The sequence below is a fragment of the Felis catus genome, chromosome B2, assembly GCF_018350175.1.
Source record: "Felis catus isolate Fca126 chromosome B2, F.catus_Fca126_mat1.0, whole genome shotgun sequence".
NCBI lineage: Eukaryota > Metazoa > Chordata > Mammalia > Carnivora > Felidae > Felis > Felis catus.
The window spans coordinates 2817893-2835709 of NC_058372.1; the positions used below are offsets into that span (position 1 = coordinate 2817893).

General features: G+C 44.2%; 1 long non-coding RNA gene and 2 other non-coding genes across 3 annotated transcripts; 2 read left to right on the plus strand and 1 right to left on the minus strand.

Moving 5' to 3' along the window:
* Window positions 1-7560: 7560 nt before the first annotated feature.
* Window positions 7561-17536, plus strand: LOC123385646. The gene is made up of 3 exons (XR_006598580.1): window positions 7561-15313; window positions 16793-16852; window positions 17376-17536. It is a non-coding gene; the product is annotated as an uncharacterized LOC123385646 (long non-coding RNA).
* TRNAI-AAU lies at window positions 12314-12387 on the minus strand. Its single transcript has one exon. It is a non-coding gene; the product is annotated as a tRNA-Ile (tRNA).
* TRNAT-AGU lies at window positions 14460-14533 on the plus strand. The gene has a single exon. It is a non-coding gene; the product is annotated as a tRNA-Thr (tRNA).
* Window positions 17537-17817: the final 281 nt, after the last annotated feature.

Consider the following 17817-nt stretch of genomic DNA (forward strand, 5'->3'; position numbering starts at 1 on the left):
AAAGACTCCATTTTAAAAAGTGTTAGAATAGGGGCCCCTGGGTGGCTCAGTCAGTTAAGTGTCCGACGTTGGCTCAGGTCACGATCTCATGGTTTGTGGGTTTGAGCCCCACGTCAGGCTCTGGGCTGACAGCTCGAAGCCTGGAGCCTGGAGCCTGCTTCGGATCCTGTGTCTCCCTCCCTCCCTCTCTCTGCACCCCCCCCCCACCTGTGCTCTCTCTCTCAAAAATGAATAAACATAAAAAAAACCTTAAACTTTTAGAATAGATGAGTTCAATAAAATTACAGAATATGATATCAGCCCACAAAACTCATTTGTGCTACTAGACACGAATAACAAACTCTACAAAAAGGAAATTAGGTAAACAATCCCACTTATTACAAAAAAGAATACTCAGGAAAAAACTTAACTGAGGAGATAAAACACCTGTACACTGAACACTACAAAACAAAGATGAAACAAAGAACTTACAAACAGACTTCCTATTGGGTGGAAACCTTAATACTGTTCCAATGTCCACACTTCCTAAGAGATCTACAGAATCGATGTAATCCCTATCAAAATCCCAAAGGCATTTTTCACAGAAACTGAAAAAACAACTCTATAATTCATACAGAAGCACAAAGGACCCTAAAGAGTCAGACCGATCTCGAGAAGAACAAAGCCAGAGGCATCACACTTCCTGGTTTCAAAAATACTACAGAGATACAGTCATCAAGAGTACAGTAATGGCATAAAAACAGACATATAGACCAAAGAACAGAGTGGAGAGTCCAGGAATAAAGCCATGCATCTACGGTCCGCCAATCTTCAGCAAGAATACAAGATGGAGCAAGGATAGTATAGTCTCTTCGACAAATGGTGATGGAGAACTGAATGTTCACACGCAAAAGAATGAAACTGGACCCTTATCTTACACCACATATAAAAAACAAACAACATACAGTAAAAACTTATATGTAAGGCCTGAGATTTTAAAACTGCTACAAAAAAAACACGGGAGAAAGCTTCATGACATTGGTTTTGGCAAGGATTTCATCGATAAGGCACCAAAGGCTCAGGCAACAAAAGCCAAAGCTGACAAGTGGGACTACATCAACTTAAAATGCCCTGCACAGCAAAGAAAACAACCAACACAGCAAAAAGACAACCTACAGAATGGGAGAAAATATTTGCAAACCATGTATCTGATAAGGGGTAATTCTCTAAATACGTAAGGAACTGCTACAGCTCAATAGCAATAAATAAAACAAAAAACTAATAGTGCAATTAAAAAATGGGCTAAAGACTTGAAAAGACATTTCTCCAAAGAAGATATATAAATGGCCCACAAGTATATGAAAACATGCTCAATGGCATTAATCATCAGGGGAATGCAAATCGAAACCACACACACACACACACACACACAACCACAATGAGATGCTACCTCATACCTGTGAGGATGGCTATCATCAAAAAAACAAGACAAAAAAAAGGGACAACGGTGCTGGTGAAGATGTGGGGAAAACAGAACACCCGCACCCTGTTGGTAGGAAGGAAATGATGCAGCTGCTATGAAAACAGGAAGGCGTCTTCTCAAAATATTAGAAGCAGAACTATCATGCGGTAGCCACCCCACTTCTGGGATTTCTCCGAAAGAGACGAAATCAGGGTCTGGAAGAGAGATTAGCACTCCCGTGTCCACTGCAACAATGATCAGAGTAGCCCAGATGTGATCACCACCTAGACTTTCAAGCAGATAAAGAAAACCTGGTCTCTGCAGACAACGCGAGGTTATCCAGCCCTAAAACAGTGGCATTGCGCACTATTCCACCACACGGATGAACCCTGAGGATAGCATTCCAAGTGAAATAAGCCGCTTCAGGACAAATACGGCATGATTCCGCGATTTGAGGAATATAGTCTAGTCAAATATACAGAATGAGAGTAGAACGGGGCTGCCGGGGGCCGGGGGTCATACGGAGTTACCACAGACACGGTTCCGGTCAAGGAAGATATCAAGCTCCGGAAATGCGCTGTGCAACACGGACCTCCGGCCAACGGCCATCTATTGTACGTTTAAGAGGGTAGAGTTCACGTTAAGTGTTCTTTCCACAATAAAAAAAGAGAAATGAATCAGTGTAGTGACGGATGAGAGAAAAGCAAGTTCGTACAGACACAGGAGAAACTACAGGAGGGTGTGGGGCCGGCAAAGAATGAAACAGGCTGAACACCTGTGATTCTCAACTCACTTCCCCTCGTGCTGAGTCCACAGAAACCCCCTTCGGAGGTGAGGCCAGAAGTCCTAAGTGACGCGAAGGTGACTCCCTCAGAACTCAAGAATTGGTCCGTGACTGCTGCTACCGGGACAAGAGGTCTGCAGAATTTAGGACGTATTCAGACCATTTGAATATTTACCTAAAATATGTGAAGGTTAAAGATGCCCCCGAGATACTCAAATGAGAATAATCACCTCTCAGCAGTGTATTGACACCCAAGTACAATTTGCGATTTGCAGGCTGGCTCCGTGTTGTTCTTTGCAGAAACGCGTACTTCCCAAGTGAGAGACTTCAAACCTGAAGGGATCTATCCGTTTAAACTCTGTAGAACATAACAGCGATGATTCCGAGAGCTATCTCTCAGCTCCCGTAGTTGTCAAACCCGGACGCACGTGCCCCCCTGGGAACACGTGGACGCAGACACTGTAAAGGAACCAGCTTGTGACCGTGGATTCCCACGAGACTCGTGACCGATCTGCCCGCAACCTGCTGCTTTCCCACCTTCCCTTTGGTCACAGCCCTCTCCACCCAGCCGTCCCAAGTCACACCCTTCGCACTGACCCAAGAGGCACAGCCTCCTCAAGACGTCTCGTGAGAGGACCCTGAGATAACAGCGTCAGCGAGCAAGTGAGCCTTACATGACTTGTAACAAAATGGTTTCTACTCTATTTGCTTTGCACAGAAGTGAGGAGGGTCTAACCCAGCTGTCAGAATCAGAGTAACAAACATTTTTATGACGCATAATGTGATCTGGGCATGTAATGCAGGTGTCGGAAAAATTAGAATAGCATTCCTACTTCAAAATCCTTGAATTCCTACCTACTGATTCTTGTAAACTGATATAGTCTCTCATCTACAGTAATGAAAATAGACATAAAATTGATATTGAACTTGTCCCATTCTCGCAATGAGGAATATTCATCCACAGATACATGCATTAATTAGAAAATCGTAGCCACATCCATCTCATTAAGAGTGAATTTGCAACTCAATTTTACTTTATTAACCTATCAAATAAGTTAATAATCAAATATATCCACAATGACTTGATTTTACACTAATAAAAATTATAACAATGCTGAGAGCAAATAAACTCTTAAAGTTATTATGGTCAATGGAACTTTTTAAAAAAAGTTCACTGTTTATACTATTTTGTTGCAGAGAAGACAGGGTAGACCAAAAACAGCCATGTTACAGTAGAATTTATTTTTGTGGGGTGGCGAATGAAAATACAAGTTCAGGCACAAAAGACGAGGATGTAAAATTTCAGACATTAAAGGAAATTATTTCTTTTAATGGATGACAGCTGGGGCGCCTGGGTGGCTCAGTTGGTCAGGCATCTGACTCTTGACTCCTCTCAGGTCACGATCTCATGGTTCATGGGATCAGCCCAAGTCACCTCTACACTGAGAGCGTGGAGCCTACTTGGGATTCTCTCTCCCCCTCCCCCGCTGGTGCTAGCAAAATATATAAACTTAAATAAATAAATGGATGATAGTTCATTTAAAATAATCATCACTATGGTATTTAGATTCCACTGGATAAATTTAGGAGAGTGTTAGGGGAGCCTGGGTGGCTCAGTTGGTTAAGCGTCCGACTTCGGCCCAGGTCATGATCTCATGGTTCATGGGTTCAAGCCCTGCATCGGGCTCTGTCCTGACAGCTCAGAGCCTGGAGCCTGCTTCTGCTTCTGTGTCTCCCTCTCTCTGCCCTCCCCCACTTGTGCTCTGTCTCTCTCTCTCTCTCAAAAATAAGAAAACATTAAAAAAAATTTTTTTTTTTAATTTAGGAGAGTGTCGGAACACATTTTAAAATGTCATCATTTACAATCTACTGGCAATCATATTCTTTACCATCGTTTAAACTTATGATGGAGAATTTTATATGTCAATGTAAAAATGTTCAAGGGGGTGCACTATCTATTATCTCTCAAAGGGGTATGCTTTCAAATTCTGGAGATCACTTCTCTAGAATAGGAGTTCTTAACATGGGATGTAACGTAGTCATTACAGAAACACTAGTAGTTCGTCTTACTAGTTTTAGGACACTGGCAAGTCACGTAAGTTCGGCTCCGTCTACTTATGTGTAAAACGGGGACAACACTCTATCCACAGAGAAGAATCTGTCGACCTTCAGTATGCATTAGAATCACCTGGAAGGCTTGTTAAAACAGATTGCTGGACCCTTGCTCCCAGAGTCTCATTCAGAAGGTCTGGGGTCAGGCACCCAAATTAGCATCTCCAATGAGTTTCCAGGTCATGCTAACGCTGTTGGCTCGGGGACCACGCTTGGAGAACGTCCGGTCTATCTCATGAGATCATTACGAGGACTTTCGGGGCTAGTACGTGACGTGGTGACAAGTGCCGTGGCACACAGCAGGGGCTATTACTTACCCGCCGGGTGGTCAGTTAGGACGGGACTCACTGCAACAGAAAAGTCTAGTTTTTCTCTGGGTAAGTATGTCATTTATCAAGAAGTCCTCAGGTAAATCATCTAGGGCTGGCACCAGTGTTCAAGAGAGTCACGAAGTTCCCAACCACCTTCTGTCTTCTTGCTTAACCGCCGTCGTCCTGTGGCTCTCGTCGTCACAGACCCGTGAGCACTTCTGTTCCTCCCGGAATCCTGTCTGCATTCCAGATAGAGAGCAAAGCACAGGCTAACGAGGTGATGGAGCATGACGGCCAAGTCACCCTCCACCTTTGCAAAGACTTCACTCTCTTTAGAGAAGTCACTCCCTTTGAAGAAGTGTTTCTAGAAGCCCCTCGCAAGTGATTTCCACTTGAATCTCAACGGTCAGACCCAGGTCACATGCCAGCTACTCCAACTACACGGGAGTTGGGGAAGGAAAGACTTTCTGGCTCTCTAGCTGTTACGGTGGCGGAAACCAAAGGAGAAACAAATTTGGATACAAGACAGACAGCACAGCATGTAGGTGTTGGCCACTGGTGGTCGATTTCACTTCCAGCCCCATTCCCTTCCCGGAGGTCAGGGGGTAGAGCTGAAAGTTCCAATACTCTAATCTCAAAATCCGGTTCCTAGAGCTTTCCAAAAAAGTCACTTCATTAACATAGGCTCAGGTGTGGCTGAAAGAAGTTCGTGATGAATAATAAAAGATACTCTTTTCACATTTAGCACTCAAAAGCTATTTCAGGAACCAAGTGTAACACCAAATATTATAACCAAAGACGCCCCTCTTACTCTAGTCTCTTAGGAAATGACAAAGGTTTTGGGAGCTACGAGCCAAGAACCATGGAGGAAGACCAAAATATATACCTAATGTATCATAATAGTTTATTCATAAATAAATAAACTTTCTTTACTAATATGGAAATCTCTAAAATATAACATTAAGTGGAAAAAAGCGAGTGTCACATGACATATAAGAAAGAGTGAAAATAACATATCTTTGTATTTGCTTGTATTTCCACAAAGGAATTCTGGAGAGACAACTAAAAACACTAACAACAACGGTTCCCTGTTTGCTGTGCCGGGGAAGGGAGTGGTGTGGATGGGAGGGAGGGTAGGAGTGAGACTTTACTGTGTACCTTCTTTATTATTTTCATTTTGAAACACATGAATAAATTGGGTTTTCAAAAACAAATATATAAGGGGCGCCTGTGGCTCAGTCGATTAAGCATCCGACTTCAGCTCAGGTCATGATCTCACGGTTCGTGAGTTCCAGCCCCGCATCGGGATCTGTGCTGACAGCTCAGAGCCTGGAGCCTGCTTCAGGTTCTCTAACTCCCTCTCTCTCTGCCCTTCCCTCGCTCACTCTGTCTCTGTCCCTCTCAAAAAATAAATTTTAAAAAAACGTTTAAAAAATTAAAAAAAAAATGAGAGCCTATAGCAGAAGCACCCCACTGGCTTAACAGTAAAAAAACATAGGCTTTGATGTCAGACGGACATGAATTCAAACCCTTGGTTCTGCCACTTACTAGCGATGGGATCTTGAACTACTCACCGAGTTAAACTCTGGGCCTTGGCTACACCAGCGTGAAAATGGATTTAACAAAAGCATCTCTCGCTCAGGGTTGTGAGGATGAAGGAACGCACGTGTAAACCGGTTCAGCAGCGGCTGGCATACAATTCCTCCACCTGTTGTTGGAATTACTGCAACAGAACAAAGGTCATTTTTTCCCCCAATCACTAGAGCTTTCAAGAACATCGCTGGATTTCCACATTAACTCCTGAAGAAAAGATACTAAAATTCCATCACCGAGCTCCTAACAGTGCCAGGAAATCCTTATACGGATTCCACCTTTGCGAAGAAAACTGCTTAAACCGAGAAAAATATCGCGGCGTTCTTCAAATTCGATAAAAAGAGGTAAGATTCTTTCCCTCTACTCGTTGCTTGTATGACCCAAGTTTGTGACTCAGTACCGTGCTGGTAAATTTCCCTGGGCCAACGGATTAAGTGCCGGTTAAGCCACAATGTCTCCACCAGGCACCGCGTCAAAGAAGGGTTTCTGCCCGGGATAAAGAGGGGGCTCGGACAGCAGCCAGGGGTGACCACCACCGTCCGCACATGGACACTTCAGATGATCTCAAGGTCAAGGCCGGCTGTTGAGACAGAGGGGCTGCAATCGTGATGACCACCTGTCCTCCCAGCCCCCGCCCCATAACTACCATCTCGTACTCATCCGATGCCCAGAATCGTCGGTCCCTGAACGCAGCCACATTTCCGCCTCCCACGGAATACTCTTCCAGAAGATGCTGTTATCCGGGGCAGTAAACTCCAGCACCTGCCGCTCAAGACCCCGAACCCTCCTCCGCAGGGAAAAGGCCACACTGCTCCGGAGGGACCTCCCCTGGTGGGGCGGGGAGGTGCCTTCGGCTCCCGGGCCAGAGTCGCCTCTCGACCCGGTCATCCGCGCACTCGGTTCCCTCCCAAAGGCCGAGGAGAGGCCCTTCCGTGCCTTGCCCCGCGCCGGCCGCTTCCCAAGCGAGGACAGGGACCGTGGGGGCCAGCTCGTGTCCCAGACCCACGTCCACGACAGTTGCCCCCACGTCCTGCCCTCGTCAGGTTGTAGGCTGCGAAGCCCGGCCCTCTTCGAGCAGCCTCGAAGCGCAGAGGGGGTCCGGCTGGGGCCCCGGGATCGAAGAACTGGCGTCCAACTCCGCTGGAGCTCCCCGCCGCACAGCCACCTCCGAGTCCACCGCCGAGCGGGACGGCTAGGCTTCCCTCCGCGGCGTCACTTCTGGTCCGCTCTAGGAACCTGGGAGGAGTCTGCGCCTCTATGGTTAGTTGCTCCGCCTGCCTTTCTCCTCCTTACCTTCAACCTGGGCCCGGAGGGGTTGGATTTGCCAGAAATTGTTTGGAAAACTTCAGAAGTATGCATACAAAGAGAGAATCGTATAATGAATCCGATAACCATATCTAACCCTTTCAATAATTAGCAATTGATGGCAATTTTATTAATCTATACCCCCAACCCTCATTCCCCCAACACTTTGCAGTAAATCTCAGACATTAATCTTCCATAAATTTAGCACAGCGGGGGCTAGGGTGAAGCAAGTGAGCTCTGCCTTGGGCACAAAATTTACAAGGCTACCAAAAAGCTTACCAATCGAGATAATATTTTAAAGCAATATTTTAAAAACCAAAATTAATGCAAAAGATCCATAATGAATACAATATCAAAATTCTTAATAGAGAATCAGTATTACTGATTTTCCTTTGGTCTCAGGCTCCACTATGACTGGCACAAGGCTAATACTTATGTATCTCCAAAAGATAAGGACTCTTAAAAAACATAATCACAGTATAATGATCACATCTAAATATAACAAAAATAAGATCAAGCATTCAATTATTGTTCCAATTTTGCCACGTTTGATATATCTTATAAATGTGTTGTATAATATAATTATATAGAGGTATTAAAATTATAATATTCTATATAATATAGACTATAAGAAGCATGTATATAAGATACACATACACATTTTAAAAAACAAGTGATTGGACATATATGTCTCTTCAGTTCTTTGAATCTATAGTTTCTCTCTCTCTCCCCCCTTTTATTTGTAGAAGAAACTTGAGGTTTTCCAGTCTGGGTTTTGTTTCCCAAGGACTTTTAAGAACGCACACATCAGAAAACCAGTCTCTCACTTCAGTGAAGAGAAGGAAAATAATCTTTCCTTCTGCCCTTCTGAGTTCTCGATGTGGGCCCCTATAATGTAAAGACGATTAACAACGCACTTTATTTACCATGATTTATGTGACACGGGAGGCCTCACAGGGAATGTCCCAAAGTTAGAGCTGCACACGCTTACACGGAATTGGACAAAGAGCAGTAAAATTAAGAAAATGTGATGAGGCAAGGTGGCAGGGGCTAGGGAGTTAACTGGGTGAAGTGACCAGAAGATAAGGGTGAATTTAACCAGGTTTGTTTGTACGGATTTCCCTCAGCCTCAACTTTCTATCCTTGAGAATCAGAACGTTACTCTTCTCTTGGTAAAAGGAATCAAGATAATTACCAATCGAGATACTATTTTCAAGCAATATTTAAAGCCATCTTTCACAGGAGAATTTTATCTCCTACTTTTAAGAATAAGAAGAAAGGCTGGAGGGTTTTTCTTGCATCTGCTGCTTTTCAAAAGCGTTTCGCTCAAAATGACCATTGCGCCCCAGGGGCATGTTTCGGGCTGGCATTGTCTGCCACCCTTCACCAGCTTCTTCCTTATTTCCTAATGCCAAAGCCCATAGATCAGCCAACCTACCTCACAAAAGGAGAATTTTCAGCTGGACCACCTGAAGCTAGAGGTCGAGCAGAGACTGGAATGGGCAGGGCAGGCCAGAGACCCAGACCCTTTCCCTCACCAGCCACACTGGTCATCTGGCTCTACGGTACGGCCTATTCACTTGGTTTCATGGCCTTTGAGTTGCTGTGCTGATGGAGGGGAAGGATTTCCTCTACCCTTCAAGTTTCTTCTAGCTGGTCTAAGAATTAAGTTTACATGAGACAGATCAACAGGAGGAGAAACCCCAAAGTTTAATTACGTACATATGGGGGCCCAGTAATGAGCAAAATTAAAAGCTTCCTTCCACAAGGAAATAATGCAAATCAAATGTCAATGATAAACGAGACACACGACTACGATAATGCACCTGAGCTAGAAAAAAAGTTAACATGAAAAGTTTTTTAAAAGAACCCAGGAAATAGGAATGGACAAAACTTTGTGCGAGCAAACGGGGAAGTCAGATCTGAGATGAAACAACCAGTGATTCTTAGGACAGGTGGAGAAGAACACAAATTGAATTTGGAAGTGAATGCGGTTGAAGGTGAGCAGAATATCACACCCCAAAATATGTCATTTTAACATACTGGTTATTTGTAACTAAAGGTGTTTGAGAAACAATTGATGCACGAACAACACTCTGACCCTCCTTTGTCCTGACAAAAGCAGGAGCGAAGTCTCCCATGTGAAGGGTCCCCTCCCTGTACCAGAAAGGTAGAGGACATCCTTAGCACTAGAGATGACCATCCGGGGTCTACAAGATTCTGTTTGAGAAGCCTGTACAAATAGACCTTGTCACTTCTCCACCGTTAATTATCCCAAGTCCAGACCCCTTTGTGCTGTCAGTTCTTCACAAATTGATTGTTTATTTGCCTACACGGTAAGAAAGCTTCCTGCTTTGGTCACATTTTTGAGTTTCCTTTCTTTATGGGGTTCTCACATGTATAAAATTAAATGTATCTTCCTCCTGTGGATCAGTCTTATCTCAATTTCATTACTAGACCAGCCAAAGAACCTAGATGGGAAGAAGGCAAACATTTTTCTGATCCTACACAGTGTTATAGGAATAAAATGGACCAGCAGTTTTGGGTTGATCCCAGAGTTGCTACAGTATACTTCAGCTCCAGCCTTTCAGTATCTTACAGTTTAAAATAACAGTTGTAACTAAAATCTTATGTAACAGTTATTATGTATCAAGCACTATTTATGTGTTTTAAATGAGTTAACATATTGAAACATAACAAACCTATGAGGTAGATATTATAATCATGCTCATTTCACAGATAAAAAACTGAGTCAGCATTCTGATCAGATAGCTCTACAGAACTTCCTTTTAACGAAGTCACTATGCTGTTTCTCAAAGGCACGTTTGTCATTTTGTCAGTGGATGATCATATTCCAAGGAATCGTCCTATTCGAATAACCAAGTTCACAGCATCTTGAATTGTATCTTAGAATATTAATTGCTCCAATTTTAAATTAATATTAATCTCATCATTACTACTGAATATGAACTGTGGACTTGAAAACTCCTGTCTAGATAAGAAACTCTGAGCATATGTGAGCCATGTACCCTGCACTATTGGCATGGGGATTCTTTCTGGGAATTTCACTTTAATGACTTAGTAGGTTACTTCCTTTTATTTAGTTTCCCAATAAGGAAAAGAAGTATAATGAGTGTAAACATCCTACAGATGGATGATTCTTTTTTTTCTCTTTCTTTGTTTTTTTCTAAATTTTTTTGTTATTGTTTGTTTTACATTATGTAAGTATATATAGGGGCTCATTGCAGAAAATGTGGCTAAGCAAAAAAGAAAAAACTAAACATAGTTCATAACTCCACCATCTAAAGGGAATGACTATTTAGCACATTGAATAATGTCCTGAGACATGTGTGAAACATTCTTATTGATTCTTTAGTTTTAAAGTTTTAAAAAACATATATGTCACACTTACAGAAAAAAAAAAAAAGCAAAAGTAATACAAAGAACTCCTATATACTCTTCATCCAATTTCACCAATTGGGAACACATTTTCCACGTTTGCCCCTTGTCTTACGTTACCCATTTCCCCCCAAACCACATGAGAGTTAGTCTCAGGATAGTTTTCAAGAGATCATAGTCATGCACACACAGTCTTTCGGACTCCAGTCTGTCACTTCATATTTCCTTCACATCTTTTCATGAAGGACAGCACAGTGCCATACTGAAGAGTGAAAGATCGATACGCATTTGTCAAAATTGTAATTTTGTTCGATAATTGAGCAGCTTAGGAGTGCCTATTTAAGTCTCTAAATGTGATACGGCTTGAGAAAGAAAGCGCTTTGTTCACACTAGAGAAAATTAAGGATATCATTTCCACTACCTCCTTCCCTGTGTTGGAAAACCCGACACTTTGTATGATGTTGAGAAATTTCTAGATTCAACTCCTGGCTGGCAGGACCAACTCATTTGAAAATAAGCTTTAATTTTTGACTGTGTACAAAGTGGAGAGTGCAATTAGAAATACTCAAGATACACTAAGAGAAAAGTGCAAGGGCAAACAATGGGTAAATGATTATGAATCTTTTGCAGGGAAAAGAAGAAAAAATAATAATAAATACAAATATTTATATCTATGAAAACCAGTAAGGATAAATGAGAAGTTAAGAACAGAGTTGACCTACAGAAGGTGATGGTGAGAAGTGGGCTAAGGAAGAATACCGCTGAAAGGGAAGCGTTTGCATTTATCTTTTTAAAGTTTCTTTCTTCAAAACCATCAATGTATGTATCATTAACGCAAAAACAGAAACCTCAAATAACGTTCCAAGTTATGTAACCCTTTCATGTCAGAATAAGTGTGAGAGTGTAGGAAACAAAGATCTTTGTCAATCCTTACTATTAAAGTTTTGGAAAATTTTTCTCATTTTGTAGTCCTTTCTGTCTTTTAGACTGAACCGGGGGATGCAGAATGACCCACGGTGAGTGGTAGGAAGGGCGATTCCACAACTGGTTTTCCACAACTGGTTTTCAGAGGAAACAAATAATTCAGGTTTTTCTCCTTCCAGAAGAGTTTCGTCACAGGAAAACAAAGCCCTCTGCTCTGTCGCCCCCGCTAGTGTGCGAGAGCGCGGGGGGCCGAGACAGGTGCAGGGCACCGCCAAGCTGGGGGCGGGGACTGTGCCCACCTTGGGGGCCAGCACCGCAGCAAAGAAGTTCGGAGACTCGCTCACCCAGCAAACCCCGCACCCAGAGGGTGTGCAGGCCCGCGGGTACCCCCGCTCCCAGAGGATGTGCAGGCCCGCGGGTACCCTCCGCGTGTAGCGCAAAAGTTGGCCCGTACGGGGATCGAACCCGCGACCTTGGCGTTATTAGCACCACGCTCTAACCAACTGAGCTAACCGGCCAGGACACGTGCGGGCTTTTTCCCACGGTAAACGGCACTCAAACAGCATTGCTTCCTCGAGGCTAATCTCGGGAAGAAGAGAGGATCGCTCCTATTCCTCGCGTCCTTCCCGTCTGGAGGGGCCGAGGGGGGAGAAGGGAGGGGGAAAGCTCCATATTCGGCCTCAAGGGATCGGGCTTCTTCCGGGAAAACCCGAGAAGATTCAGGCCAACGTCAGGGAGCGGGATCCAGGCGCCTCGGCGCTCCCGGGGACCGTCGAGACAGGCCGGCTCCGCCCGGACCCTGGGGACGCCGCACCTCGGACCCCGCGCAGCGCGGCGCCGAGTCCGCCCCTCAGTGCCGCCGAGCTGGAGCTGCAGTGTGGCTCCCGGACGCGTGGTGGCGCCCGAGAGCGGGGCTGGGGTCTGCGGGGCTGCTGACCCACCGGGACCCGGAGCGCGACCCGAGCTCCCGAACCCAGCCGGAGGGAAGGGGGAGGCGGGGCGCGTCCTGGGCCCGGGAGCAGCGCCGGGACTGAAACGGGAGGAGGAGCCGAGGCCCCGGTCGGGCGACTCCGGAGGAAGCAGGGAAACCTCGGAGCAGGTGCGCCCTTCCCAGCACGGCCTGATGCACCTGCCGGGACGCGCCCACGCGGGAGGGGCCGGCAGGGGGCGCCGGGCGCGGAGTCCTGCCATCCTCCGCTCTCTGCTAGGTCCCGCTTCCCCCTGGCTTCCCACCACGGCGCTTTCTAAGCCAGGGGTACTAATATTTTCAGAAGTTCACCGGTCTGTGCACATTCTCAAAGCCTTCTTTCCCCTCCATTTATAAGTACCTGTGAGCACGTGTATGTATTATATGGGCTTCTCTCGGATATGCACTATAGTATGTAAGGTGTTTAGGACTTGATATGCGCTATTTTTCCCTAGAAATGAGAACCATACCCTTTGACCAGCTAACTTTGCCTTTTCTTTTCTAACTTTCCATTTCAAGCATTTGCGTTTAATATCATACATATAAATCATTCTCCTGGCCATTTAGCACTCTTTTGGCAACTTTGTATACCGTTTGAAGCAACTAGCAGGTATCTTCATACTTTTTGTTGTTATTCTGTGGTGGGAATTCTGAAAGTTTGTAGAGCAGAAGATTAATATCATTATCATTCTTGTTTTCCCGGGGCACTTGCTATGGTAAATGATTTCTGAAAGTCTGGACCCCATTCAGACTTCACTTTGACCTCTAGAGACCAAAGTATGCATCAGTCACTACTTGCCTTTTGTCAAGGGTCAGTTCCCTGGGAAACGCTCTGAGTTCATGGGGAACGCTCTCAGAATCAGTAAATACGAGAGGGTGAGGGAAGCGGGATTGGGAAGAGGCAGAAGCTGAGCTGCGTGTAGTTTAACAGAGGCCTCAAGCTGATGTCTCAGGGGGATTTGAGCTTGGAATGGCGCTTCAGGAACGTCCTGCGTTGAGGCGGAGGAGGGTGGGGGAAAGATTTGTACTCTAACATCACCCAGTCTTGGATGTGAGCACCCCTCGAAGGTGGGTGTAACTTGGAGCAAGGTGCCTCTTTGGTGGAGGAAGTTCCCAGGGACCAACCCAGCCGTGAGTGAACCATGGGCAGTCAACGTCTGTGAGTGCAGAAAGGAGTGCCACCATTTTGGAGGGCCATCTGACAGGCGCAAACAAATCCTCACAGTCCTTTCAGAGCCATGTGTCAGACACGTGCTAATCTTTGACCAGCGACCTCTCCTTTTCCACACGAATAGAGGAGAGAGCAGGTGTGGTTAAGAGAAAAGGATGATTAGTAGAAAGTCAACTCGTTTTTCCTTTAGGGTTCAACAAAGGTCTGTGTCCCCAACAGACTTCAGTGGGTCTAGTGGTGTCCACCTTGAAACAGTGATCCACAAAGAGACAATCATTTCAATCCAGGCCCTCTGTTCATCCTTCCAAGAGAACATTCTTCTTTGGTTTTGACTGAGACATGTCTGTTCTTTCGTTTCTGAAACATCTGGTGAACTAGTTACTAAGTTCATTACGGTTGAGGTGTGTGAAATCATACTGAAATAATATGTAATTTAGGGGCCCACTGTACCTGGCTCCGTGGCTTAGCTGGTTAAAGCGCCTGTCTAGTAAACAGGAGATCCTGGGTTCGAATCCCAGCGGGGCCTGTGCCTCAGCTTTCTTTCTGGCTTTTGTGATTTAACCTCCCATGTTTTCTCCGGGTGGGTAGGTACCAACTTGAATTTACCTGGGGAATACTCACGCCTTTGAGACGCATATCCTGTACATCGTAAGGGTAATTTAAAGACTCAGAATATCTGTTCTAGGGGTGATATATCAGGAAAAGGCAAGGAGCCTCACCTAGCCTAGCTGAGGTTTGCCCCTCTGCCCTGCCATTTGAGATCAAGTGACAGAGATTCAACCACTGTGAAAACACCCTTTCAGATATTCTTTGTATTACTAAGAAATTACTGATGACTAAGAAAGGATTGATTACTTTCTTGTTGATTTTTGAGCATCAGGAAATGCAAAGGTGTTAGAAGACTAATATTTTATTAAAACTCCTTAAAGTGGATTTGAATCTAATGGACTCCATAAGAGTTAGTGGTTAACAGGACTAGAAAATACAAGGTAGTTCCTCTATAAGATAATTTGAATCAAGTCCCGAACATTCAAAATTGTGTCTTTGCTGAAGAGAGTTCTAACTAAATACCATTTATTTCCTGACATAAGTTATTCTTTATTCAAACCTCCTCCCCTATTAAATGTTCCCTGGCTCGGGATCCTCAAACAGACAGCTCTCTTCTGCGCTCTTACAGGAGGCGTGGTGTTGTTTTAGGTCAGCTGTGTGCTTCTTTCTTCTTCGTGTTCAGGTATCCGTTGCTAAAATTGGGCACTGGAGAGGTTGGTGAATTCATCTGAATGAAATGTCCATTAAAAGGTGAAAGGTAAAGTATGGTGATGATGAAAAGTGTTGGAGAAAGGGAAATGATTGGGAGGGATGTCCAGCTTTCACCAGGAAGGCTTAGGTGTGAAATGAATGCGATAATGACCACCCTGTAGATAATTACTTGCACAAATCATTACTCAGCAGACTCAGCTGAGATCTTCTGGATTCATCTGTCCCTGTTCCCTGTTGTCACACTTTCTTCTCTGTGTTGATATTGTTTAATGCTGAGTCTGTGTCTACAATTCCACATAAACAGCACATCAAACTTCGGAGTGTCGAACACTCTCAGATGGTTAAGTTTTAAGTTCTTGAGCCTTCTACCTACACCACGATTACACCTGGAAAAAATCTCAAGCACCTTGGCGCTTTCCAGGGCTGATGTCCCCAGCGCTGACCCATGGCAGAATCTCTGGAGTTGATCCTTCATCCTTTAGAATTTCTTCATCAACTCTAAGCATCTTGGCGGCCTGCCTGGAGCTGATCTCCCCAAATATCCACATCCAAAACAGATCTCGCCCAAGCTTGAAACTCATTATTTCCATCTGCACTTAGATTTCACATAGGCACTATTAGCACAGTGCGCCCTAAACTCAACTGACGTCAATCCCATTGGAAACCTGTGGCTAAAATTAACCTCGCTTCCTCCCACTGCCTTTCCCACCACGAAGTCACCACAAAGTCTTGTTGATTGTGCCTTCAACACGCGTAAGATGTCCTTGCCATCTGTCCTTCTATTGGTCCCTCTTTGGGTCTTCAACATCTCTTAGCTGTCCCTGTCTTCCAGATCGGCCATCGAAAGCCATTCTCGACACACCAAAGTCTCTGTCTTAAAATACAAGACACCACTTCCTTCTTAAAATTTCCCAATTTTAACCCTCTCTTCTTTTTCTAATATATGCATGTAAACCTGTATATTTTCCACTAAGTATTGTTCTAGTTGCTTGTAGTTAGAATTACCTTCTGGTTTCCATTATACCTTGACTTTGACTTGTGGCTTATATAGAAGTGTCATGCTGAAGTTTCCCTATATCTGGGCATTTTCTACTTTTTTGTTACTGACTTCCTGTTTAATTCTGTTGTCAGAAAATATCTGAAGGTTTATTTTAGTCCTTTAGAAATTTGGGGGACTTGTTCGATGGCCCTGTTTTGGTGAATTTTTCAGGTGCACCTGAAAATAATGTGTATTCTGTAAGAGTTAGGCATAGTGTCTTAGAAGTGCTAATTAGGTTAAATTGCTAAGTTACTAGCCATGGCCTAAATCTTCTATATCCTACTTATTTCCCCTTTTCTTTCAGCTTCTCACCAGCTACTCCAAGGGGTCTTTTAAATCACCAACCATGGTCGTGGTTGTTCTATTTCTTATTTTAATTTTCTCAGTTTCGCTTCATCCAAGAATTAATAAGTGTCCTTGGTGAATTGATCATTTAATTGTTGCTGAACGTTTCTCTTTAACCTTGGTCTTGCTTTTTACCTTCAGGTCTACTCTGTCTGATATTCATATGGCCACACCAGCTTTCTAATGCCTAGTGATTTCAAGGTAAGCTTTCCTCGTCACTCTACCTTCAACCTGTCATCATTAGTCATCTTGCGCGTCTCTTGTAAGCAGGGACCAGTTGGCTCCGGTTTTTCCTATTTTGCTATTCTGCCAGCCGATCTCTGCCACTTAATTACGTGTTTATCCCACTTACATGATATGAAGTTATTTATATTTGGATTTAAGTCCATTGTCAAGTTATTTTTTTGTCCACTTGTCCCCCCTTTTTATGTTCCTCTTTTTCTGTGTTTCTTTGAATAGTTATTATTCCATTTAACCTTTGTTTAACCTAAAATGTATTATCTTTTCTCTCCACCTCCTTTTTAAGATTTTTTAAATCTTTAGTTTCCGAGCATTTCAATATAATTTAGGTGGTTATGATTTTCCTTATGATTATCCCGGCTGTCATTTGCTGGGCTTCTTGAATCAATGAGGTGATGTGACTTTTATTTTTTTCATTGAGCTGTATCCTTAAGACTGGTGCATTTTAATAGTGTAAAGTACACCTTGATTTTTTTTTTTTAAGGAAATCTTCACTGATGACATCTACACTCCAAGAATTAAAGCTTAGGCTCCAACCTGTCTCATCACATTCAGATTAAATTATACCTTCCCCTCTGTGGAAGGCACACACCTCATCTTCTCTGGTCTGGCCCACATATTCCCATTAAATCTCATTTCTTTCCATGCCCTCCTTCAAATCCTTGGATATCCACCGACCTGCCTCCTGACCTTCCCCCCCCCCCCGCCCCGCCTCCATCCCCGCCCACCCACCATTCCCGGCCTCCCAAGATCATGCCCACTCCACTCAGTTCCCAATGACGAGACCCCCCTTTCTGACGTCTCTGCATCATTCTTCATAGTCTTTTCATCTATGAAGTCTCAGATCAAGGGTCATTTTCTGTAGAAAGCCTTCATGGGCACTGGGGTAGTTTCCAATTTTTTTGGCTAAACAGGCTTCTCTGAAC